The sequence below is a fragment of the Catharus ustulatus genome, chromosome 3 (assembly GCF_009819885.2).
Source record: "Catharus ustulatus isolate bCatUst1 chromosome 3, bCatUst1.pri.v2, whole genome shotgun sequence".
Taxonomy (NCBI): Eukaryota; Metazoa; Chordata; class Aves; order Passeriformes; family Turdidae; genus Catharus; species Catharus ustulatus.
The window spans coordinates 69,480,329-69,506,550 of record NC_046223.1 but is presented as its reverse complement, the minus strand read 5'-3'; the positions used below and the strand labels follow the sequence as shown (position 1 = coordinate 69,506,550).

The window sequence follows — 26,222 nt, the reverse complement described above, 5'->3', positions numbered from 1 at the left end:
AAAGTTGACTAAGGCTCAACTGGAGCAGTGATCACTGGCTCCTGCCCAACTCTCTCCAGTTATACGCTGATCAGGATCTTCTGTGGTGTGAAATATCCCTTTGGCCTGTTCAACTCAGTTGTCCCGTCCATGGTCTCCTCTGGCTTCTTGTAATTGCTCACTGAGAGAGTATGGGAAAAGTCCTCGACTTCGGATAAGCACTACTGAACAACAAGCAAAGCCTCAGTGTTTTATCAACATTATTCTCATACTGAAACCAAAACTCAGAGCTCTAGCAGCTACTTAGAAGAAAATTAACTCTCTCCCAGGCAAAACCAGGACGTCCTCCTAAAAAAGTATTGTTTGTGTGCTCTTCAAAGTCATTAGAAGAAAATCAATGATCGTATTACAGTGTCCACTTTACAGGATGAACCACTGAGCCACATACAAATTATTCTATAATGTCAAAGGAAAATACTTATCCCTTATTCCTCTTATAACTAGGACTGATGAAACAGTGAAAACATAGTTCACTTTTTTTTAAAATAATGGCCACTAAAAATATAGCTCCAAGGGTTAAAAATCAGAGAAATGAAATGTAATTGTAGATGTGTAGATGCGTTTGGCCATAACACGTCAAGTAATATTTGTGTCAGCATCAAGAAGTTGTCACATACATGTGTTCACTGCCTCCAGGTACACAAGGCAGACATGTCAAAAGATGTTGAAAGCTTCATATTTATTAATTTTCTTGTTTGTTTTATTTTGTGGTCAAAATTCAGACTGCCATGGTTCAATAATGAACATAATCCCTTTTGAATTTTGGACTGGTACCTTGTATTGAACCAGCCTACTGGGCACCTACACACCTTTGTCACAAAAATGTCCTCTTCCTTAGCATTTTAGTTATCTGTAGTCAGATTTTCATTGAAGTGTCAAAAAACTACTTAATGCATTCATAAAAGCCAGAAAACACTCTGTTCACTTATAAAATCCATATTTGACTGGAGACATCCCTGTATAGAAGTTTTTTTTCGTATTTATTTTGTACTGTTTCAAGATGCTACCTGGCATTGAAATAAAAAACAACCAAGCAACAAAACATGAACTGAGAAGTGAGATTCCTTTGGGGAGGGGGCTAGATGCTCCTGAATTTCCATAGGCATACAAGCTGCTGCCTCACAGCGGAGTGGCCTGAGAGAGGCAGCAGCTCCCAACCCCTGCTGAGCTCCCCTGGAGCAGGCAGCCCCACACTGAGACAAATTATCACTGTGAATAACATCATTAAGCAAACTCAGAAGGAAAAAATAAATTGCCATTCAGAAAATAGTTATTTGCTAAAAGAAGCTGTAGCTTAATGTACCACCTCATGACAGTTCCTGCATTCACTGGCAAAACTTTTCTTACTAAAAAAATCCAGTAATTTAAAAAAAAAAAAACCCTCAATTCTTTTTTGTAAAAATTTCCCACCACTACTTAAAATTAGAATGAACTAAGGCAATATATTTAATTTTGTCTAATATCTTCAAATGCTCTGTAAGATACTCTGTTATACCTAAATCTAAAAGAGTATATAATAAAAGCATATACAATTGTGTTTGCCTCAGATTAAGTACTTTCATAATGCATTTGTGGACTGCATAAATGTCTCTTCCAACTTTCAGTTATTCAGACTAATACACAAAATTCCACTACTGTTTCTGAATACATAATGGAATAAAGTGATCACAGTTATCATTAAAGTAACTTGCAAAATTCTTAGAGTTAACAAAATATAAAAAAAATGTGAATTACTTTATGAAACTTTCAAAACTGTAGACACATTTTATTGATTTTTTACTACATTTTCATAAGACATTAGTCCATAATGCTTTCACTATGATTAAAAAAAAAACTTTTATGTGGGGCCTTATGGTTTGAAAACCTGTTTTTTCTCTACTTTAAGGTAATTTGCCTCATTGACAATGAGTGCATCTGTTTTTTCTTAATGAACATACCTACATGTATTTTAGCAACAGGGGCAATGGTGTGGGATGTCACAGGAGTGCAGTTAGACCAGAAAAAGTTCTAGAGAATGATACCCTTTTTTGGTGTTTATTTACAAGCATTTCTGTTACTGTAAACTTTAAAAAGTCTATTTGAAATGAATTGGTGTTATAGTTATAAATTAATAGCTACGGCACATAAAAAAATACTGACTGTCTGTCCTTTTCTGTTCTTACCTGGAAAAGATAGCCTGACCCATAGTACTACCATTCACGTACCATAACCTCTAGATCAGGAGAAAAGAACTAAAAATGAAAGGAAAAATGATCAAAACTCTGAATAGGGTCAGATAAATAGGGTATACAACAGAAAAAATCTAACTGTCACAGCACATTTCCTCTACATGATAGTAACATATGACCCAGATAATTATACTCTCCCAAACAAAAAGGAGAGGAGTGAGTTGTGTCAGAGCACTGGAACCAGTCCTTTTGAACCTTATACCTTGTGACAGGCATCCTTAAGTCATGCACCTGTCTCCAGACCCACCAGAGACTCTGGCACAGTCTGATTCCAGTGGCAGAGCCCTGCTGTGGTAGATTATTTCTGGTGTCAGTTGCACATGCTCTGTGACCCGAAAATGGGCTCCCATGCAGTCACCACACTGGCACTGTCCCAGCTCCTCTGTGCACCACGTTCTGCAGCAGGGCTCCAGCACCTATCCACACCAGATTCTTCCCAGTAATAGCCCATGCCAAGAGGCTGGAGTTTTCAAGAGACTCGGTAACAATACGGGGACTTGACATCACAAGGTAATTATGTCTACACTGGAAGAATATATTATCTCTCTCTTGCTATCCTGGTAGAGTGAGTGTAGAGAGAGATAGAGGTCTGTGACATTTGCACTGAATAAATAACCCTTCCAAAGGACAACATGCTGCAGTAATATACTTTTTTTTTTTTTTTTTACTTCCGAGTCTGAATATTGCTTTGATGACTTCCAGAAGTCATCCCTTCGATGACTTCCAAACAGTTATTACCAATGGGTAATAACTACAGGGTAATGCACCTGGATGTCTCAAAACCCTGATATTAAAAAAGTCACAGAATTATCAGGAATCATGGTGCTGTTAAAACTTTCTGACAAGAATCACTGAGGTTTGGGGAGATAATGTGTAGGAGCAGAGGTCTCTCCCAGCCTCACTGATCCTGCTGATAATCCTGCCTTGCTACAGGCTAGGACAGGAGCCAGATGGATTATAATGTGGCATCAGGACCTCTGCTTTTCCTCCACCATCAGGCTTTTACACCTGCTGAAAAGACCACTGCGAGCCCAGAAAAGTGCTATTTTAGCCAAGTATTTTTATTTTCTGCTTTATTTCATTCTCCAAATAGAGAAGCAATTAGCTCATGGCAAGCTGTGCTGCCCAGACATATAATGCCCTCCTTCCTTTCTTATCTTATGCTTTTTTTCTTACAAGGCTGTCTTCAAACTCTTTCTTCCAGTGAGATTCACTCCTCAAATCAGTGTCTTCTCAGTGTTCTTTGAAGCAGAGGTGACAGATAAGGACCAAGCCATGTAGTTGTGCTAAAGCAGATATGGCACGCAGTTTCTCCAGGATTATGTGATTTTGACTTAAGACTAGCCCTTTCCATTTGGAGACTGGCTCAGATAAAATGAATGTATCAAAAGCTCTGAAAATTCAGGTGCCAATGGGTTGGTAGCCCAAGTTACCAGGAATATATTTTACATATATGTGGGATGACTGATCATTCTGGCTCAAGTATGACAAGGAAAGCTACAGTTACCTCTCTAAAGCATGGGACATAATAAGGTGGGAGAACCAGATTTCCTAAAGAGATCATCTGTAAACTCCCAAAGCCCATCCCAAATTCAGAAACCAGTAGTACTCAGTATCTGCTTTTAATTTGATCCTATTTATCTCGATGTGGATTACTGTATAATTCAGAAACGCATGCCATGTCTGCAGGTTAGCATTTTACAACCCTGACATATACCAGAAACTCCTTCTCTCAAAATCACAAGACTTCTTTGAATAAAGAACCTTGAGTCCTTCCACTACATCCTTCATCCTACCTATAGCAGTGGAAAAGACTCAACAACTTTGGATATTAATCAAATACAACATTTATCTTCAACATCTTTTACAGTGGGATTGTTGAGTACTTAGAGTTGAAAGACAAAAGAGAGTGGGAAAAGAGAGAGCTGGTTCATTAAAGACTCATCCTTTGTTGTCTCCTAAAACACAAGATAAAACACAGCTGCATTACTGTATTTTTAGATCCATGTCCATTTATATAATTATGTGGTTGAATCTTGAAACTGTAAATTTGCTGTTACGGATTGCATAATTTAGTTTCTGTATTGCACTGGGGTCATTCTCAGTTCTATTATGCAAGTGACAGGTGTGGGAATCCAGCAGAACACAGAGCTTCTGATAAGGGGACTGTAGAGCAGCGTTTCAGGGGAAGCACCAGATGCTCTGATCTGCCCAGGCCAGCTGTGACATTCAATAGAAAGGCAAGTGTGTGCATCACCCCATCTTCCCCCAAGTCAAGAGCACCACTTAACAACCCTGTGCACATCTGTTCCCAAGGACTCTGATTACTTCTGTCCTCCTAGGGGTCAGTAAGGTCACAGAAATCTTGAAATCCATTTTGGTTATTCTTTAAGCAATAACATTGTCTTGTTGCTGTACCATATGTACCACACATGACTCATTTAAAACTTTTTTTTTTACATGAATTAGAATTTACAATCAAAGACCTGATATCCTGCAACAGGTAAGCACTGCTCTGAATAGACAAACTTAGTTTCTTGGAGCCTATTAACATTTCCACAATAGGTTTTCCTCAGAGTTGATTATGCTACGTGATACTAAATTGCAGTAAGAAATTTCAGCCTTTTCTGAAGGGCAATATATATATCTGATACTCTATTTGCTACTAGTCTAAATTAAAAACCAATCTTTTAATTTGAAATTTTAGAGAAACTATGCAGAATATTAATTAGTCAAACTGGAACATAGCCAAGACCAGAGTTTAACATCCCTGTTCTTGTAAAAAGTAGCAAAGCATATTTTTCCTGTGACACTCGAAGCTGAGGATCTCGTAAAAGAACACCCATACGAATACAAAGCAAAGTGCCACACCAGGGTTTAGTTTCATTAGTTCCTCTTGGCAGTGGTGGTGGGGAACCAAACTAAACCAAACCAAACCAAACCAAAACAAACCAAACCAAACCATAGAGATGAACTACTAGAAACAATTGTACTCAAAGATATTGAATTTTTTGAAAATTCTTTAATTGCATCCAAATTTAGTAGTAATTGGAATTTGATATTGTAATTAATAAAACAAAAGGCTTTTTTCAAACAAAGAACTTCTGGTAGGAGAAAAGCCCTATACAGTAGCTATTTATAATATGAGATATGTGGAAACAAGGAAATCACAAATAATTATTGCAAACATCCATTACATACATGCAGCTTATCGATGAAATACACCATTCAAATGCAGAGAAAAAAGCACCTATCATTTGAATTCCAAGCATTTTGAAGTGATAATAAATCTTCAATATAGATTTTAGATAGGCCTCTACATCTGTTATTTGTTAGCTATTTTGTGGACATTTATAGAAATGCATTAAAAAGTGAAAAACAACCAAAAAACCTCCACAAATAAATGAACCAATCTATATTACAAAAGTTAGGTCACCACTCTAGTAGTGTTAGAATAACACCCAACCATGGTCCCATCTGCTCTCATGTATTTTCTGGGTTTTTTGCTTCCTCACACATTGGAGAGGTACCATTGCATTCTCCTACCCTCTGCATGTACACAAACTCCCCCCATCCCAGAATCCTATATTTCATAGAGTGGAACGCTCAATTTTTTTTTTTTTTTTTTTTTTTTTTTAAGAAAATCAGTTCTTTGTTTCTGGCTTTAAAGAAATTTGCTTGAATGAGTCATATTCTGGAAATGAACATTTCTGCAAATGAACATTTGCACAGCTGGACTGTTCCTTCTGGAGTTTTTTTAATACATATGAAAGAAACCAGGCATCTTCTCCACCTTGTTCCTTCATTTTCCCTTTGAGGTCTTCATATCTGTATAGTAGAATTTCAAGCTGAACAGAAAAAATTAATTCATGCCCTAACATTTAGTTGAACTTCAATTCTGAACTGCAAAAATATACTAATGATAACCTGTTTACTCTTCAGGATATATGAAAATTAATAATTACATTAGTGACTTTTGCAAATCTCAACAATGAACGCTGAAAAAAGTCAATGAGAAAGTCAGGATTTCTATCTTCAAAATAAGACCATTACAGCATAAAGTGAACAAGGCATGGGCTGGCTTGGTAAACAGTAAAAAGAAAAAAATAATTGAAGCACTGCTCACTAGAGAGCCTATTCTAATCATCATACCAGATGAGTCAAGATTCCTTCAGAAAAACTACTGCACACTCATGCTATTGAACTCTGAATCATAATGCACCCTTACAAGAGGGCTGAAAAGAAAGTGCTCTGGTTGTGACGTTTACTAACATTTTATCTCTTGGTTTCAAAACCTTCCTAGTAATTTTACGTGTCTGCCATTTGTTAGATGGCTGCTTGCTTACTTTACAGCTTGGTAAAAAGGTGAGCTACTGGTTTGACATGATGATCCTTGATTTTAATTTCTTCTTGTTTTGGATGACTAAATAAGATTTCTCAAACTGCACATCTGAAAGCAGTGGTTATTTTTAAAATTGTTCTCCTTTTCTATAGACAAGCTGTTAGTGCACCCAACAATTATATAAATCCCACATCATTGTAAGATTGTGTAAGAATATACAATGCAAAAAGGATTATTAAGAGAGCCAAAATTAGTATACTAATGATTCAATTTGACAGTTTCATTATGTATAATGTGGATAAAACTGAGAGCTCTTTTAAATTACTCCTGCAATGTTCTGAACAAGACCACTAAGCCAACTTAGAACAAACTAGTTTTTGGATTATTTTTGTAATAAATTTATCATAATGGTGCATATTTACACAGCCATATATTTTTCTTTTCATACCAAATGCTCTGGACATGATTTTTATCTAATTATATTTCATCTAATTATAGTTCATCATGGTTAAAATATCAAATTTAATGGTATGTCACAGATTAACAGAATAATTTGTTTTCTACACTGTTAATTAGAACTTACATTTACATGATTATGGAAAGTTACATGTGAATTACAAAATTAATACTCAATGTCTAAAAAACCCTTCCAGCTGTTTCAAAGAGAATCTATACACAAATAAAATCGTTAAAGAATATATTTAAGCATTTAAGGTCAACTATTCAACTAATGGGTTTATTGGGGAACTGTGCTCTACTATAGACATCATAAAATTAAAAAACAAGTTAATAAGAAATTAGCCACTCCTGGCTAACAAACACAAACTTGGTATGTCCTAGGGGTTCTCTGGCTAAATAGCTCTCTTGCCTTTCTTGTCTGGTTTATAGTGCAAAGCCATACTTTTCTCACCACACCATCATCTTACAGGTGGGAAAGACTTGAGAGCTAAATAGAAATACATGTTTGGGATTTCCTAGAGCAGACAAGAAAAGATGGCCATTCCCACCCAGAAGATGCTAACAACTCCATGGAAATGGGCTATTCTGGCCTGCTACAGACCCACAGCAGGTGAGTTTCTGCTGTCACCACCTGAAGATGTGCTGCTGGCAGTTGGGGAGATAAGTTATTCTGTTCTTTAGGGCTGGGTGACCTCTGCTGCCCTGCAGTTTTATCTGCCCTCAGTATTTGGCTAAGAGGAGATTCTTCACCGCTAGCTTCTGAGCTTAAAAAATTATCAGCTTCCCTACCTCAAATGCAGCTAGTGCACACTTCCCATGGCAGAAAGGGTGAGCATGTCAACAGCATAATGGTGGCAGTCTCTTTGCAGGCTGCAGTCCATCATAGGGGCAGTGGCATATGACATTATGAACTGTGCAGAAACGTGCCAAATACTGGAGAGATTCAGCATTCATCTAGAGGGACAAGCAGGGATTTAGTTCCTTCCCAGTGACATAACCATCAGTCATGTATGCAGATTCAATACACAAAACAATGAAGTCCAACATTATTATAGAGGGTGAAGAAAACCAGAAAAGGAAAGAAAGTATATTTTATGGATTTTTATTTGTTAATACAAGACAGATTACACTTCTGTGATGAATTACAGCCCTCTGATATGTCAAGTGACACAGTGTGTAGCTGTAAGAAAGCTCCACATTGTGGGGATGGTTTGGTTTTGGATCATTTTAGGGTACTTTAACACATCACAAAAGCAATTTCCTGTCCTTTCCTACTTCTTATTTTTCCTTCACAAACTCAAGTATCAACTCACTATGCAAATTTATCTACTGCCAAGATTTAGCAGAAATATCAGTTACTTGTGTACAATTGCGAAAGGGTTATAAATATGCAAAGGAAATTTAAGTACAAAAGTTTGCAAAGCAAGGAAAGATGTAAATGGGCTCTTGGCTGTCATGACCTTTTTCTGATGTTACAATCAGATTAGAAATCTGGTATAAATGACACTGAAAGAATAAGAAACATATTAAGTTTCCTAGTCCTTTTATTCCCTCATTGTTTATTTTTTTTTTTTCAACAAAGGCAGGATATCTCATTCAATATCAATGGAAAGAAAAAATCACTTCCATTAGGATGATGTGCTTTTATTTCTTCTGCTATTGCACTGGATTTCTTTGAATTCCTCCCAGGGGAAAAAAAAAAACAAAAAAAACCCCAAAAACCAAAAAAACTCATGAAAAAGTAAGATGAAAATGTAATACAGTTAAAAAAATTAAAAGTTAGGAGTCATCTGGTTTGGGTTTTAGTAGTTTAAAATTGGAGTCCTTTGAATAGTACTGGTTCAAACACACTATTACTCCAGGAAACCTTGGCATTATATTACATTTTCAGGAACCCTAGGATGATAGAAAAACAGGCAACAGGTGGAAAATACGTAAATAAGTCTTTTCATCGTGTACTGACTGAACCAAATTTCAAAGCATGGATAGGGCTAATTAGCTACCAAGGCAGCTGTTAAAAATTTGTCCTGCCTGAGCATCTCAAAGGGATTGCTGCACTGCAGTCATGCTGGGAGCCCTGCCCATGTCACACACCGGATCACATATAGGAGAGCTGCCACCGCAGAGAGTCTGATGTCTCCCCATGTTTTCACCCCAGGTGAGACCTATCTCAGATCACAGAAACCAGAGAGGCCCTATCATCAGAGTTTGCTTACTTACCGGTGTAGGGGATATTACACTCTGGAGCTGGGTTCACTTGTTGGTTACACATTGAAACTCCCTCCCTATTGTGCCACAGGTTCTCTTGAGACAGTGCAGAAATGATGCAGCTATCACCAGCAGATTGCAGATCTGTTTTCTTTTCCTCTGCCTCTCAATCCAGACCCAAACACTGTTTGGTAAATTATGCGTAGTCAGTTGGCTCCTACAGGTCAGCCAGTCATACAAGATCTTTTGAATGAAAAGAATCACTACATGTCGTTTGAGTTGACACTCTGATCTTTTTCTGGCATTCTCAGAGCCCTTCCATGCTTTTCCTTGACTACACATGTTTACATTAATGCCACAGATAAAGGTGTCCACCTGACCAAAAATGTTGAGATAGTTCCAAGATCTTATAAAGCAGTTTATACATCTTGCCCTAAACTTCACCTTTACTCCTGTATGGAATTACTGTCATGGATGCTGCAGAAGCTGCATTTAACTGTTTATATGATAGATCAAATCTTTAGATCTCAAGGTCTTCCAAAAGCATTGCAGAGGTTTAGTGAGAGCAATAGTCCGATGATGGAACCATGCTCCTCTTACCACACTGGGAATGGAACCTGCAGCATTCTCTTTTTTGCCCACAGTGTAACAAGCAAATACTGTGGAATACCCGCTGTAATAGAAAAAGTAAACAGCTTGTTCTCTTATTTTAAATGCATGAAATACCTTAAGAGTTCTTAGGGTGTATATAGCAAAACTTAGGGAGGTTTCCCCTTGTTTCCTTTAAAAAAATTTTTAAAGCTCATGTTGTGAAAGAATATCCTGAAAAGCAAGTTCCTTGTTTTGAAAGTTATAATAATTTAATTTAATTATGATTTATTTCCAATAAATTTCATTTGTTTCAGTTATTGGTCACATATTCAATTGGCAGATGTATGAACTAATAGATGAGAAAGTTTTATGAAACTGTGTATGTCTTGTCAGAGAGAAGCCTGTGGCTTCAATCATATTAAAAAATTACAGGAGATGTTTACCGTTTCTAGTACAGACATCTCTGTCCTACTAGTACATTAGCATCCTTTCTAACTGAGTATTTGAACATTTTCACTCCCATTAGGTATCTTTTGTCTCCTTATAAATAGTTGTAAACACTGTATTTTAAAAAACAGAAATGTACAGATATACAAAAGGAAGGTAAATCCAATAATTCAGCCAGATGAAAGCCCGATTTGCTGAAATGCACAATCTACAGGAATGTAACAAATAATGACTTTTATTGATAGGTAAGTGTAAAAATTTTTATTCCAATTTATAAAGTGGAAATGCCTAAAGAGAAATAAATGAATAAATGAATAAATAAATAAATAAATAAACATACATATATGCAATATGTATTTGTCTGTAAACTAATATTAAATCTTAAAGTACAAGTAATTCAACATATTTTGAAAATTCTATGTCTGTTGAAATATATGCCTGTGCATGATCTGGTTTATACATGCAAAGAAAGTAAAAGGCTGAAATATGAGTCTAAGCATTTAATCTCATGTAAGAATGTTCACACTGGAACAGCCAATGGATATGCTCCTATGAAATCCACAGATGTGATAACTTTCTGAATGCATGACCAATTAAAAAAAAAAAAAAAAAAGGAGGTATTTTTAGAAGTTCACAGTGAAAAGTACCTTGTGCACATACAGATTGAAGAGCTTTACCCTTCACCCTGTTCATTTTCTACATTGAACACTGCAGTAAGATTTGGTAATCTGTAGAATAATTAAATTAAAATACAAATTTTTTTTAAAAAAACAGGAGTTTCTGGAATATGGGAGATAAATCAACTGTAATGGTTTCTGCAATAACTTTTTTGATATATTTTACTAATTAATAGCATACTTATTTCTCTGAAAAGAATACAGCAAAGATTATTTTTCTAGTATTAGTTTCTGAACTCATATACTATGGAGTCACAGATATAGTTTTGGAAAATTAAATTATTATACTAGGGAAATATCCTGAGTGTGACAGAAATTCAGAGATGATACTGAAAGCCATGCCATGATTTTATGAATTTCTATCGCTAGGAAAAGTATTTGAATGACCGGATAGTAATCAGTTTTGGAATCTCTCCTTATTTAAATTATCTTCAAGTCAAATTTTTTTCAGAAAGTCTCCTACAGAATAGAAGTTTTTTCTTAATTAACTGGGAAAAATATTGGGTTGGCTTAGTTTTGTGGTGGGGTTCAGGCAGTAAGAAATGAACTGAGAATTCTTGTACAGCACAAAGGCAAACTCAGACCCAATGTATATACAAAGAGCTTTGCAATATGACTATTCACACCTAAAATTAGACTATATCAAATATCAAAATTCAAGAGCCAGTCACGTTCTCTTAGGGGAAAAAAAAAAGGAAAGAAAAAAAAGCCAAAATCTTAACTCTTTGAGGGTATTTTTAAGTTTTCTTTTTCATGGTCACAGCCAGAGATTTATGCTTCTCCTCTCCACCTTGCCCTCACCCCCACCTTGATTTTCTGCTTTTATTTTAAAATAGAAGATAGAACCTTCAGAAAATCACCAGAGAAATGCTGTACCAGGTTCCAATAAAAAATAAAACGTGCTGACATGGATTTTAAGGTCAGAAGAAAAAATATGATAATTCTGTCTGACTTTTTTCAAAACAGAGAACACAGAAAATTGGGAGGCAATACTTTCAATAAGTTATTTATATTAAGTTTACAGTTTTGCACAATGACAGTTTAAGTGTTCTCTCACTAGTTGTACTTTTAATAGGATTTTTCCATGGTTATCTGGCAATGTTTCCAAGGAAAACTTGAAGGTAACAAAAGAAAAAAGGATTTCTTAGTTTGAAATATGCTGACTGTGTACTACACAATGTCATTTGACTGCCTCTACCAGTTATAGCCTCTCCCATTTTCTGTAAGCAATCCACAGGATAGCATTCTTCTACAATGAAAAGCTGAAATGTGCATTAGGACACCCTTCATGCCAAATACAGAGGATAAGTGATCTCTTTCATTCCTTTGAATGCTCAGGATATTCCAAACAATTACAAAAATATAGAGGGAGCTACATTTATAAATAAATTCCGAAAAAAAATCTTTTCACTATATACTTTTTGAAAAGCTGGAGCTCAGTCAGACATCACTGGAATGAACAAGTGCAGTTTCAGGAAAATATATTTGTGTGACAATTTTGGATCCACATTTTTCAGTTTTTCAACTCTGAAATTTCAGTTTTCACAGGCATTAAAAATATTCAAGCATTTTGCTTTTTTAATGATTTGCATGGAGTTTTCCTCAGAGATAAAAATAGATACTCTTTTCCTTGACCTTTCCAGGTAGGGTGATCCTGGAAATTTCTATTCAGGGACGTTTTCAGGAATTATAACCTCTTGAAAACCATGTTTGGACTCCTCAGGGTTATTAAACATACCTCAGGTAGTTAGAACTTGCTCGATGGTGATTTCTGTATGGCAGGTGACACCAAGTGGTGCTGTCACAGGCAGGGTTCCTGCTCTCTGCGTATGTACATGCCTTCAGCTATGGCTGTGTCAGGCCCTGTGCAAAAATGATTCAACTTCCTCCAGCAGCTTTTCCCTATAAGTAACTAAAGAGTTTGTAAAGTACAGGGTCACTTTTTATTGCAAAGCTGCCACCTAATAATGAGGTAGGACCTTAGAACTATGTGTCTCAGAGGCAGTGCTGTATGTTTTTTGGCCAGGAGAGATATATCTTCATTCAGGAACAAGTCACACCCAGGATAGATCTAGATTATCTGTCACTTGGTTTCTTTCAGCTAGGGATGCAGCTGCACCTCTCCAAATAGTTGTAAATCTTCATAAGCAACAGTAACATCAGTGTGCTTTCCTCCTCTCTGCTGACATGTGCAAGAGATGTATACTTTATACGCCTTGACACGTTATATAAAGTTTGAGAGGACTTGAGTTAATTAAAAAATGTAGTCATGATCTGTCACATCTAATATGAAACCTTCAGAGTGTCAACGCAAAATCATTCTGCAGAAATCCCAGGACCTCCACACAAATGAACTCAATTGATAATATTTATTGACAGAACACTGGTATAATCTCATTAATATTTGCAAATTTCAATTACAAGGAGGGCATGAGCCTGTTTAAGTAGTCACAGTTTTCCATTATGATTGGAACAAACACCAATTTATTAATTCATCTTCTAATTTTGAAAAAGGTGAAAGTGTGACACTGCTAAGAATGACATATGATGAAGTGGATTATTTTTGCATAGATGTAATGTTATTTTCTTCCTGTGGCATTGAAAATTTGTGTCAAATTCTAGGAGAGAGGAAAGGATAAGAAAGCACAGGTCATTCCTCATACAAATGAAAAATTGACATGGTTCACTAGCATTATGAAAGCAAGTAATACAGTATTTCGTTATTCAAGACCTGAATCTGTTGGATAAAAATCGCAATTGTGGTTCACAAAAAGGGGATAGCTGTATTTCCCAAGAGGAAGCGAAGGACGATGAAATTACATTTTGATGTTATGGTGTTTTTTATTTTTCAACCAAGATTTTCCCAAAATGAAAAAATTAACTACTAATCAGGCAGAATATTTTGGCAGCAGAACTCTGTCCTCCTAAGGACCCCAACGAAAACTTTTGAAAGAGGAGTCTTGCAAAACATCAAAAGACAGGGATTTTGTGATATATCTTTACATCTTCTATGCAACTGTGTGCCTATAGACATTAACAGAACAATTTGTTTACTAAAGTAATGGTTTATTTCCTCCTCTTTTTTGTTGGTAAATAATATGAAGCATTATCATTACTTTTTCACTCGTATTATTTGGGATGTATTTTTACCTAAAGGCTCCAGTGCAGACTCAGAACAATTGTCTACCTCAACTAACAATCAGAGTCACCCAGTTCATATGGAGGTAATGATGTTAGACTAGGACAAGGATAAAATAAACCCTCTGAAGCAAACTGTGCCCTCCTTCTACTCAAAGAGCAGAACTGGCGTGTTTATGCATCACACATCTAACACAAAAGCCACCATTCAGGCCCAGAAAGAATAGCTTGCAGATGTCACTGCCAGGCACAGTTTGCTGTCAATCTAAAAATAAGATACACAATCTTAAAAGGAGCTGAAGTAGCATTCTAGAAACTCTTTGCTAACTAGCAAAAGGCTGGACACATGGCAGAGTGAACAAGGCTTTTCCAACACAGTGTAGATGAGAAGTTGTTAAACCTTCTTCCTAGAGCTTGCTGGAGCACTCAGAAAAGATTGCGACTTATCGGAGCAACCAAAGAATTACTTTTCCTCACAGTCCAGGTATACAGCATGCTGCAAGAGTTCACTGTAGCTGCCATCCTAGGTTTTTTATTTCACTCTGCTCTTGAAAGTACAACAGTGAAACACATCTGCTTTGGCATTCTTCATTAGATGTGACAAAAAAAAAAAAAGAAAAAAAAAAAAGCCAGCCTAAAAAACCCCCTGAGGTTGGAACCACAGTCTCATCACCTATCACGGAAGATGTCACTCTGTCTCATCAGGGCGCGCAGTGTGAATGGATCTGGACTCACAGTTCCTCAGAGGGAAGATGAATATGTTTGGTGGCAGCTGGTAGAACAAGGAATATATTGAGCTCATCCTTCCTTTCCCTCTGGCTCAGAAAGACCTCCTCCCAAAGGAAAACAGTTCCAGTCAAGCTGAGTAAGAAGATGTGCTGTAAAATGGGAACTGTTTACAGCTCTTCAAAATCTGATTTCAGTACTGAGAATATAGAATACTTAGCATGTCTTTGAGGCTGCAAGCAAGAGAGGGTTCAGACAAATCAGAAAGGTACACCTGCTCAAGGCCTTGCTAAAATCTACCTCTGGGTAGCCCATGTCCCTAACAATCAGGCAGAACAGATGGCTAGCGGGTTTCAGTCCTGACTGGAAGCAGTGGGGTTTATTTTGTGCCCAAAAGCTGGTCCAATTCCATGGCTAGATGCCCACTGTAATCTGCACTCTGGAAAGAGTCTGAGGGCAGGGTCAGATCAGAGGAGATACGTGGTAGAGGACCAGAAGAGGAGCCCAATGGATTGAGCTGGACAAGCTCAACTCATCAATTTTGCAATAGAAGAGGGCACAGCAGAAGAAGAAGAAGCTGTGAAACACAGGCTGGGGGGGGTATGATGAGAGTCAGTAACAATCCAAGTAGACCACTGGGAGAAGCAACAAATGCTGAATAAGCAAAATATTAAATACTTGCATAAATATTTCCAAAGGCAAAGAGGTGGTAATCTATTTTTTTCTATATATATATAAGGGAATGGATTAAGAAGAGCCATTGGTTGGAAAAATAGACCTGCATCTTTTGCCTTGCCTATTTCTAGACTATAAAAGAATCAGTTCCTATGTAGGTTTCAAAATAATCCCACATATTTGAATAGGCAGTCAGCGACAAAACCAGCAATGCGGAACAGTTAATTCAGATGCAAATATTAACAATTACTGTAACACAGAACTCATATAGTTAGCACTGTAGGAACAGATACCCTGATAATGAAAACTAAAATAACTGCTGGTATCTGTAAATTCAGAGATTCTTACCCTACATTTTTATAAAATTCAGTCTGCATATCAGTGTGGTAACTGAACTTAGCTTAAAATTCTGTGTGCAGTCTTTAAGATAATTTTTGAAAAGGGTAGCCTTCTGAGGATAGTTATTTAAAATTCAGAAGGCTGCCCAGAATATCAGAGTAAGTTCAGCATTAGTGTAATTTTTCAACCTGACCCCAGAGGCCTACGAACTAAAATGCCAGCAGATTAAAATGCCTTTTAAGAGCCATTCTGCACTAAGTGTATGTATGACAGAGTTATACTTTGAGTTATAAGCAGACAGTATCACTTTGGAGGCAGCAGCTGCCACAGTCAGGCAAGGACAATTTTGCTGTAGCATGTGTCAAACAGTTGCAGCATCAGGCTAATTGAGAGGTCTCCACCACTGTAACAGCAGCTTCAAGGTTAGTTCAGGGAGTGGGGTCAGAGTCAGGCCTGCACCCTGCTGAAAGCAGTCAAGAGGAAGGCACAATTTAGGCCAGAGTAACATCTGTTTTTTTCACAGCTTATAGGAAGCTATTGGCACTGATACCACATTGTCACCAAATGTGTCATGATCTTTCTCCCCAAATGTTTCAGCTGAACATCTGTTCAAAGAACCTTTGTCAAATGGACTGAAATATGTAATAGACAATTTATTGAAGAAAAATACAATGTTTTGATATCAAAGCAATCTTCATAGTGATTTGCAAAGCTGGATCTTAATTTGGAGCTTTTTCCAAGAAACAGGCTGGAGGAAAAAAACTCATCTTTGAAAGAAGGGCACCTCAAGAAACCTCAAACTTACGGTGAATTTTTTGTCTGACTCAGATTTGAGGCTGGCTATTAGTTCACTACCCATTAGTAACTGCTTGGTATGAATCCCTCTTTTTCTGTACTGCATGAGTTGTGTTCATCAACTGAGAGCTATCATCCCTGCAGACCAAACTGAAGGGAAGGAAGAGATAAAGGCAGAGGCACCAGAGGCATTACAGCAGGATGCAAAGAGCAGGATGTTCTTTAGATCATGAATTACAGTTGTAGTTAGTAGACATGCTTCAGACACACACCAAAGAAGCTTCAGGCCAGCTTTAGATCTACTTACTTAACTATTCCTTTTTAAGTATCTGTGATAAATAACTTAAACTTTTTAGAACACTCTCAGATCTCCTTATTCATTATATGCCATACTGAGAGAAAAAATTCATTTCTATTTAGGTGAGAGTGTGTACAATATATATAGAAGTATAAATTAGAAATCAATGTGCAGATACATATCATGAATAATCATACAGTACCTCAAATTTTTGCAAGGGATCTTTCAATATATGCTTCTACCCTACTATTTCTAAATATATTTATGGAATTGCAAGCTACACATAATTTTCCAAGCATGAAGAATTTTAGGGAACTCAGTGATTTCACTAAACAAAGTAAGTGACTTATATATCATCTCAGCTTCCAAACTAAGCTAAGCTAAAAATCCTGGTATGCTTCGTTAAGTTTCAATTTTCTAGAATAGTCTTCACTTCTTTGTTGGTCAAGCCTAATAGCTCCTACTGAATAATGAAACTGATATTTGACTATTGCCTATTTATCAGATTCAGATACAGGTTATTTTTTTTTTAAGTTGGGTACATCAAGTTCATTATATATGTGCTTATGCAATAATTAAATCAGACTCCTTGAAATTGCACTAAAAGCATCACTTAGAGAAAGAAGTGGCTAAAATATTAAGATTTGTTCTTTCTCATAATTTGAAACCTCCAGAGGTATTAAATGCAGCTTGCTGAAACCCTAATTGGAAGTAATGTCCATAGAAGGCACTGGGACCTCATGACCTTGCCCCTCAGATTCAGTCTTATCACACATCTGGGGTCACAGCATTTGGAGGCAATTATTTTATCATTGATGGGAAATTATTAGCTCTCTGATAGGTAACTTTCACCCTAGAGCACTGTAATTTACATATGCAACTCACGGACCACAAAATTGATATTGCAGGACTATGCCAAGAAGTAGAGTCTCTTCTAGGTAGCATTTCAATGTATCCACACCCAGACTGATATCCACTGCTTTTGAAGTTTGCTATCCTGCATCAGTGAAAGAATAATAAAACCTCACAAAAGCTCACCAAGTAAAGATGAAGAAAGATTAGAATAGATGACTTTTTGAAGTTGAAAAAGATGCACAGTGATGTTGAATATCAAGAAATAAAAATTTGTTACGAGAGTCACTATAAATTAAATGTACTTTCCGCCACAACTAAATTAAATATTATTTTTCTTATATAATTAGCCCATTGTCATTCAACTACATATTAAAACTGTATCCAAATATCCTGTGTAAGTATTATTTCCAACTAGCTAAAAGGTGTATATTTTAAACCTTAAAGGAGTCTGGTTTCTGAGATCCCACCGTAGAAGATTTGTCATTATTTTTGTTTCCTTGAGACAGAAAATACTGATAGTCACCAAATAAGGATTTCTGTGTCTGTTTGCCTTCTTGGCAAAAATTAAAAATGTATCTTTGGAAAGAAGAGCTAGTACCCTCACTTTTTTGTACCTCTGAAAAACAGATTTTTCAATATTATAAATTTCTGAATATAAATGCACTGTAAATAGACAATAGCTTTCCTACAACAACAATTTCTGGATAAAATTACTCCAGCATTTGACAAGAAATGTAACAATAAGTAATGCAGAAAAGTACGCAGAAGAGTAGCCACCGTTTTCTAAAACATTTTACCACATTCATATCTTCCCCTGCTTTCAGAATGTTATTACATATTCCATAGTTAATGACTGGTTGCAAATATAAAGCCCTCATGTTATTTGCAAAAAATATCACGCTGCAGTTTAGTAGCACCATTTAAATCAACTGAGTTAATTCCTAACAAGTAAAGGGAATAAACAGCATCTATGTGTTTGGAGTCACACTGACCTAAATAATACAAAGATTACATCTATGGAAGTGAGTTAAATGATAGTAGGGCATGAATTCATGCCCTGGAACTATTTTTTTTTTCCTAGAACATAAAATGTCAGGGCAGGCCCTGACACTCTTTTGATCTTGGCTACTTGACCAGCTGTCTCCCAAGGGTTTCCTAGGCAGAGCTAGGGCACTAGCCCAGCTTTGGGGCTTTTCCCAAGAGGCAGCTAGATGCAGCCTGTGCTTGGGAGGCTAAGGGAGCTTAACCATATGGAAGTGGCCGTGGTTAGCTGGCCTCCAGGCTAGCGGGAGGCCTTGCATCATTCAATTTATTCATAAAAATTACAGGCAAGGAGTAGAAATGCAGCTGTAACGGAAACAAACAAACAAATAAACAAGTAAATAACAAACATTCCCAATTAGTCTCCCAACAGTAAACATTCCCAATTAATCTCTCATAATTACTGGAATAAAAGAGACAAACCCTGACAAATCTGTTCTCTTGTGTCCCTGGGGTATAACAGACGTGAGTGGCCAGCTTCTGCCTCCCAGCATGCTGGGGATTTACGCTGCCTCTCCATGCTGTGCTTCCCATATTGACCCAGTGCACTGGTGCTGATACACAGCGAGGCTGGAGGCAGCTGTCCCTCCCATAAGCACCACTTACTGACACGTGTCAGCTCACATTAACAGCACACATGCAACTTCAGGTGCTCAAACACAACGCTAAGTAAAGCAGATTTCTTCCCAGCTGCACACTAAGCTTTTACCCACATCTTAAACACACATCCTGAGCCTGTATGTTGTTCAGCTGTAGGGTATTGTCCTCTTAAAAGTTCTGAAAAAGACACACTTTAGTTATGGCAAAGAGACAATTTCTTTCCTCTTTCTTTCTCTTCTCACCTAAAGTCTTCCTCAATGTATGAGCTGCATTCAGGAATAAAATAATCAACCTACTCCAAGCAAATACCTTTCAAAGAATTCACCTGGTTACCTTCCTAATACTTCTGCTTTATCCATTACCCTGAAACCATGATCTACACAATGTCATGTCTGCTCGGAAATGGGCCAGGGATTATTCTTCTCATCAGAAAAAATGTTTGGAACTTTTCAAATGCATTTTTCTGAAGTTGAAAAAGTAGGTTTAAAATCTTCAAAGTCTCAGAGAAGAAAAAAAAAAAAAGTATTAGGAACAGATCAAGAACCTAGTGTCAAAATTTTGGGAACTTCTTTCAGATTTTTATTTTTTCTTATTTTTACAAGAAAATTGCCTTATAGTTTAAGAAAAATGAAAAAATATACCTTTTAATTAATATATTATCACAGTACACAGAAAATATATGAAAATATGTCTTTGTTACAGACAACTTAATTTTAAATTAACTTATATATGAGAAAAATCTAAATTTCAAAGAAATTTGAATGAGCTTTAAGGTTTACTTGATACCTGACTGAATATCTTCAAAGACAAGACTTTCATGATAAAAAGTTTTGATCCATTCTGAATTGACATTTGAAAAATTGATTTTTTAAATTTAATTCTTTCAAGATTATTTTGAGGTGATTAATTAAAAAGAGGTGTTATTCAGATATATTTTCTTTGTGTAAAAGAGAAATTGCTAGAAAGTTTAGAAAATATTTTTATCCCTTTCTCATCTTTCTCCTCTTTTTGCTACTGAAATACTTTCCTGCTTTCACAAAAAAAAAAAAAAGAGTAGTGGAAAATAGAAGAAAAATTACACACTATCATTAAAAAAAACTTATACACTCTCTGTTTCTGAAACAAACAAAGCAAAATTTTTCTAGTTGGCTTTGTTACAGAAGAAAGATGACAAATCCTAATGACAGATAAATCTTTTCAATTCATTTTTGTTCATTTGTGCTCAAGGATAATGCTCACAAGTAAAGCTTCTGTCATGAAATTCATCCTTTGTTGTTTCTTGCTATTAAGTTGCGTAAGGTGGGGGCACACAAAAACCTCTCTGAGGCGTCTGAACCATAAATAGTCCCTTTGTTTGCCATCAGGAGGGAAGCAAGGGCAGATACAACACTGTAGGTCCAATATATAAGTGAGGAAAGACCTGCTGCTCCACGGTCACCTAAATCTACTTCCCTAGCAGCCAGGGAGCAGTCCTGAAGGAACTGCTGGGAAAGCAAGCAGAGAAATGAAATATGTTTGTATGCACATCAGAACGAAGGCACAAGTTCCATTTTCTGCAGTTGAACAGTTTGACTTTTTGAAGCCCAAAGGAAGTGAATTGCATTTTTAGCTCAGAAACGACCGAATACAGCATGCTGAAAGAGTAGTTAACAATGTCAGTGGTAACGTGAATTTTTTCATATGCAAACTGAGAACTTCTAACGCTAGGACAAATTTTTCACTGGTTCTCCTCAAATATTTTCTACCTCTGAGTGAAACTCTGTGGTTGGTAAAAAGCTTATCAGTCATATTTTCTTTTTCAGAAATATTTGCCAAAAAGATTATAATAGATTATTTTATAGAGATTGTGCATCACCACTCAGGAATGTAATTTTCCACCAAAAGACAAATAAAGGCATGTTGTTTGACTATACTGATAGATTCTACCTTGGCAGACTTTTTTCCTGCTGCAAATCTGGTTTACTTTAGATTTGAGATTAATCCTTTTACAAGAGGCAGGAATGTGAAATTATAAAGAGGAAGGATTTGCTGCCACTTCTGACATTATTTATACTTGCATGGCCCTTACAAAGGTGAGAACATGCAGCAGCAAATTATCTAAAATATTTTCCTCAGATCTTTCTTATGACTCCATCTCAAAGTTAGCTCAATCAATTTAAGTCTTTTCAGCATCAAAATTTTATAAGAAAAAATGGTATGTCTATTTACTATGTTAAATAAAATGCTATATTAAATACTCCTCTGCTCCACTGTCACCTTCAGTTTCCCTAAAAGCTCCACAACATATTCACAGAAAATATTTGTTATTTCTCTAATGTAAGACTAGAGAAGGCTACTTGATTTTTCAAGTCTAAACAGGAAGACCTTGACTGTGATTGTAGGTGACACTAGCCTGTAGTTGGCAAAATATCTTTCAGATTCATGTTTTTCAAGACAAGATGTAACATTTGCTTCAGACACTGAAGTAAAGATTCATAGATTCATTTTGTTTTCTCCTTTTTCAGGATTAGATTACTTTTTAGGGGTTTTTGGTTGGTTGTTGTTTTGTTTGGTTTGTTTTTGTTTGTTTTTTTTTAATTGTAATTTTTGGGTTTGTTTTTTTGTTTTGCTTTGACAGCACTGCCTATTATTTATAGCCTTGGGTTTAAAACATTCTGCAGAGGAACCATTGGACCCTACTGTTTTACCTTCAGGAAACAATTTAACTACTCTCAGCTATTTACTGTGTTTTCAAATCTTTCTCTGTAACTTCCGGGTCAGACAGAAAGAAGAACCAGCAAATCCCTGCCGGGATGAAGAAATCAGTCAGTAACAAACTAGGGCATTATACAGATTTGGATATTTTTAAAAGTATATATGTATGCACATGTATACACACACAGATAAATGTGTATACAAATGCACACAAAATCTGTTAGGGCCATCTGGATTTTCAACATGGGAAATGGTTATTTTCTGGCTTTAGTCTTCTTTTGAGGCTCCCATCCTGTCGTTATGTCAGCTTTAGTTACTTCTCCCATGGCCAGAGCATGTTAGGTAACTCAACTTTCATGATTTTATTTTTAACCTCAGTTGCACTTTTTTTTGTGCCTTACTTCTGTCTTAGGGATCTTTCACAAAAGAGTGCACTTTTCCCTCCCTTGAAAAAACAAACCACCAACACAACACATCCTTATATATATTTTTACTTCATTTTGATATGTCTCCGCCATTTCCAAATTTGTTTCTAAGTTCATTCAGGGTTTTGCCAAACTCATTTTTGTCTTCATACCTGGGAAAACTCATGCCTTCTATAATGGTAAGAGGAAAAATAAAAACAAACCTGTCTGCAAAGAATCCAGGATGCAGTGTAAATCCATGTCCATTGATGCAAAGTGAGTTATCTCTCATGAGATGTCAGTTTTCTAAGGCAGTCATCACTGCAGCAATGTCAGGTTGCAAAGGGAGGTTTTGATGTAGGCTGAATGTCCATCACTTACTGCAGAAAGTTTACACGCTGCTGAGCAAGCTCAAACACTTGTTGTGGAGGACAAATTCCTTATTTGTCATCTCATTTTTCACTTAATTCTACATAGGATTAATTCATTAATATTAACGTTTCATTTGCATAGTTTAAAAGAAAAATAGCACATATATATGTATTATAAATCAGTTTATTAAGTCCATTTACCAATAAGTTTTGGTAATTCACAGATATTTTTGACCATTTTCTGCTGTAATGTAAAATCCTGTCATCCCTTGGTAGAGTCTGAATATGTGTCTGCTATAATACAGTCTAATAGCTTTATTTATGACAGTCCTTTGGAGACTCCAGCAACTGTGTGCAGTCAAGATTGTTCAAGCCATTATAATACAAGATTGTATTACAGTGATTTGAATGGATAAAAGTTCTTTCATTTCCAAAAGAGAAATAAATTGTTAGACACTGTTCTGTAATATATGAGGACAAATGTGTTCCTTTGGTCCCCCAGACACAGAGCTGTATTTTCTCAAGCAACACTGTTGCAAAAAATAAAATGCATAAGGACTAAGAGGGTTAGTGAACAAAAAGTACAGTAATTATCTATTTAAATTTATTTATTTATTTTGTAGCATGAAATGTTGTATATCAACTCAGGTACCTTAAAAATCCTTTGTTTGGGGATATTCAACAGTTTGACCATGGAGACATTCCTTCAATTTGTCTCCTTGAAAATGTCTGAATTTTACAGAATTGGTTTTTAAAGTCTACCTTGTGCAATGTTAGTTCATTATTATACGTGAAGTTCACTTTGCAGTGGTCCTTCATTATAAACTTCATCCTTCATGTTTTATCTACAAAAGTTCATTTTGGCTAGAAATCTGAAAGAGTACAGCTGTGCAGCCTGTTTTAAAACAGTTAATGGCGTCCAGTACTTCTAAAGTAAGCAAAACATTAAAAGAAAAAGTAGAAATATTTAAAGATTTTTCCCCTGAAAGTTAAATTTAAAGTTGTCTGGTGCTAACAAAATTTTATAACCGCAGGTTTGAAAAAACTTGAGAAAATTATTACCTTTCATGGTCATTGATCATGAAAGCATCTTTGTTCAACAAAATGTGATTAGGTCCCCTTGAGGTCAGCATATGCTTAAAGACTAATATTTATTTAAGGATTTTGCTGATGTGAATCTTTCTGCAATTACCATTTCATCTGATTGTGTTAACAATGCACAGTAATGCTTGTTTGTTCAGGGAAAAAAAACTGTACTTACAGACTTGTAATACTTGAGAGAGAGAGAGAGAGAGTGTGGAGCTAACACAGGATAGAAGTACTGTTAAGTGCTATTGCTGTGTTGGGCAAACCAAAAGCATAAATAAAAGAGAAAAACACTCTTGGTAGTAAGTGATGTCTGGCCATTTGCCTCAAAAGATTGAAATTTCTGTTCTTGATTTTTAAAATTTATTTTTAATTTCTATGCATATGTATTCTGCACCCAAACTGAACTAAGCTAGTTTTTCTTGTATATCCATCTTTTCAGTTCATTTAGCCAGTAGTATATAATTTCAGTCTGCATGCTTTTCTAAGGAAGATCACATTATCAAGGAAATGTCCTGGTTGTTGTAAGAGGAAATTGAAAACACACACACACACACACACACACACACACAAATATGCACACAGGTGAAAGCAAAGTACAGTTGAGACTAGATATAGTCCAGTGACTGATATTTTAAGTTGCACGTGACACTCTTTCCTTGTTCTGTTGCACTGCATTTAGATATTGTATGGTTCTCCAGACATGCTATGCATAATTTTACATACCATCTGCTTTACATGCCAGGTTCCATATGTACAATGTATAACCTAAAACCAATATTTTGAATGATTTGAGCTACAGCGGAGGCTTTTGTTCTTAAATTGTTGGATAGAAGAATACAGTCCTAAATAAATTATCCGGTGAACGTGTTCTGAGACTAACAAACAAAAAAATTTATTTTGAAACTGTTCTTAGAAGTGTAGTAATGACAAAATTCAGGTGACTTTCAAGAGTCCCAGTAATGTTGTTTCCTAGATTCAAATACCAAGAGACCTGTAAATGCCTGCTACCATTTACTTAACGACCATAGCAATACAAGGGCATAAACATGTTTCAGAGACAGGCAAGGGACAGAAAAAATAGTCTCGAAATATTCATCTGAATAAAGATGAACAGCACTTACTCCTCAAAACAGGATGAGGTTTATAAAGCTCCTGAAAGTGAGTAATGGTCACTCAGAATCGTGTTCTGGAGTTTCGTGGTACTTCATTATCTGGCTTCATTCAAGTCTGCCTTAAATACTCAGATCTTATATACTCTTCAGTTACAGGTAAGCCAAAAATCCCTAAATTTCTGTTTTGGAGATATTGTCCACAAGATCTGTCTGAATCTCTACGCACATCTCTGAAGGAGAAGTACTGAAACATCAAAATGAAAAAACCCCATAGAATTCCAAACAATGGCTGTCAGACAAGCACAAAGATTTTCTCAAATAATATCTTCATTTTCAGAACTGCTGACTCTCTTCATTTAAGAAAGAAAAGAGCTTTGTTTTGGATCTCAAAAAAAGCACCTCACCACACCCTGTCATACCTCCCAATAAAAAAAAAATCCAGACCTCTTAATATTAAAGTAATTACCATATTTTTCATATTTGACTTGAAATAGAAGTATTGTCAAGAAAAATAGTTTGCGGAACTACAATGTGTTAGCAAACAGAAGATAGAGTGGATAATAGAGGAAGCAACAAAGTAGCTCAAACAAGATTTTACTCCATGTAAAGTCCCATAAAATATGTACCCTTTGCTTCCATATATGGCACATAACATTTGAATTCACAGGAAAATTAGAAAGAAACCTACAATATGGCATTTTAAGAAGGAGGTGCCTATCTTGCCTATGGATTTGCAAAGAGAGAAGAGATAATCAGTGAAGCATTTGTCCATTTTGCGGGGCTTTTTTCCCCCACTGTAACATGAACATCTTAATCTTTTCACAGTTAAGTATTAGTGACACATTCAGTTCACTTCGATGAAATTTCCACCAGATGCCTGTGAAAAAAGCTGAACAAGAGATGCAGCACTTCGAACTTTGTTTTTATATTTGCCTGTTAACACAAAGTTGTACTTAAAAGGGAAACATCATTATTGGACCATAACTCAGAAAGTTTTTTTCCTTCTTGTATTATGTTTTGTTAGTGGTGGGGTTACAAGGGTGCCTTCTGTGAGAAGCTGCCAGAAGCTTCCACTGTGTCCAACAGAGGTGATA

At 36.1% G+C, this 26,222-nt stretch overlaps 1 protein-coding gene across 2 annotated transcripts in view; it reads right to left on the bottom strand.

The window, feature by feature from the left end:
- The window catches only part of HS3ST5 (heparan sulfate-glucosamine 3-sulfotransferase 5), a 191,491-nt gene that overhangs the window by 162,273 nt on the left and 2,996 nt on the right, over positions 1 to 26,222 (bottom strand). Inside the window, exon 1 of one of the 2 annotated variants that reach the window (XM_033056011.2) lies at positions 7,858 to 7,999. The exons of the other annotated variant lie outside the window; for it this stretch is intronic. The gene's annotated coding sequence lies outside the window, so the exon portion shown is untranslated. Of the gene's footprint in view, positions 1 to 7,857; positions 8,000 to 26,222 lie in introns of those variants that run through there. 2 annotated transcript variants of the gene reach the window in all.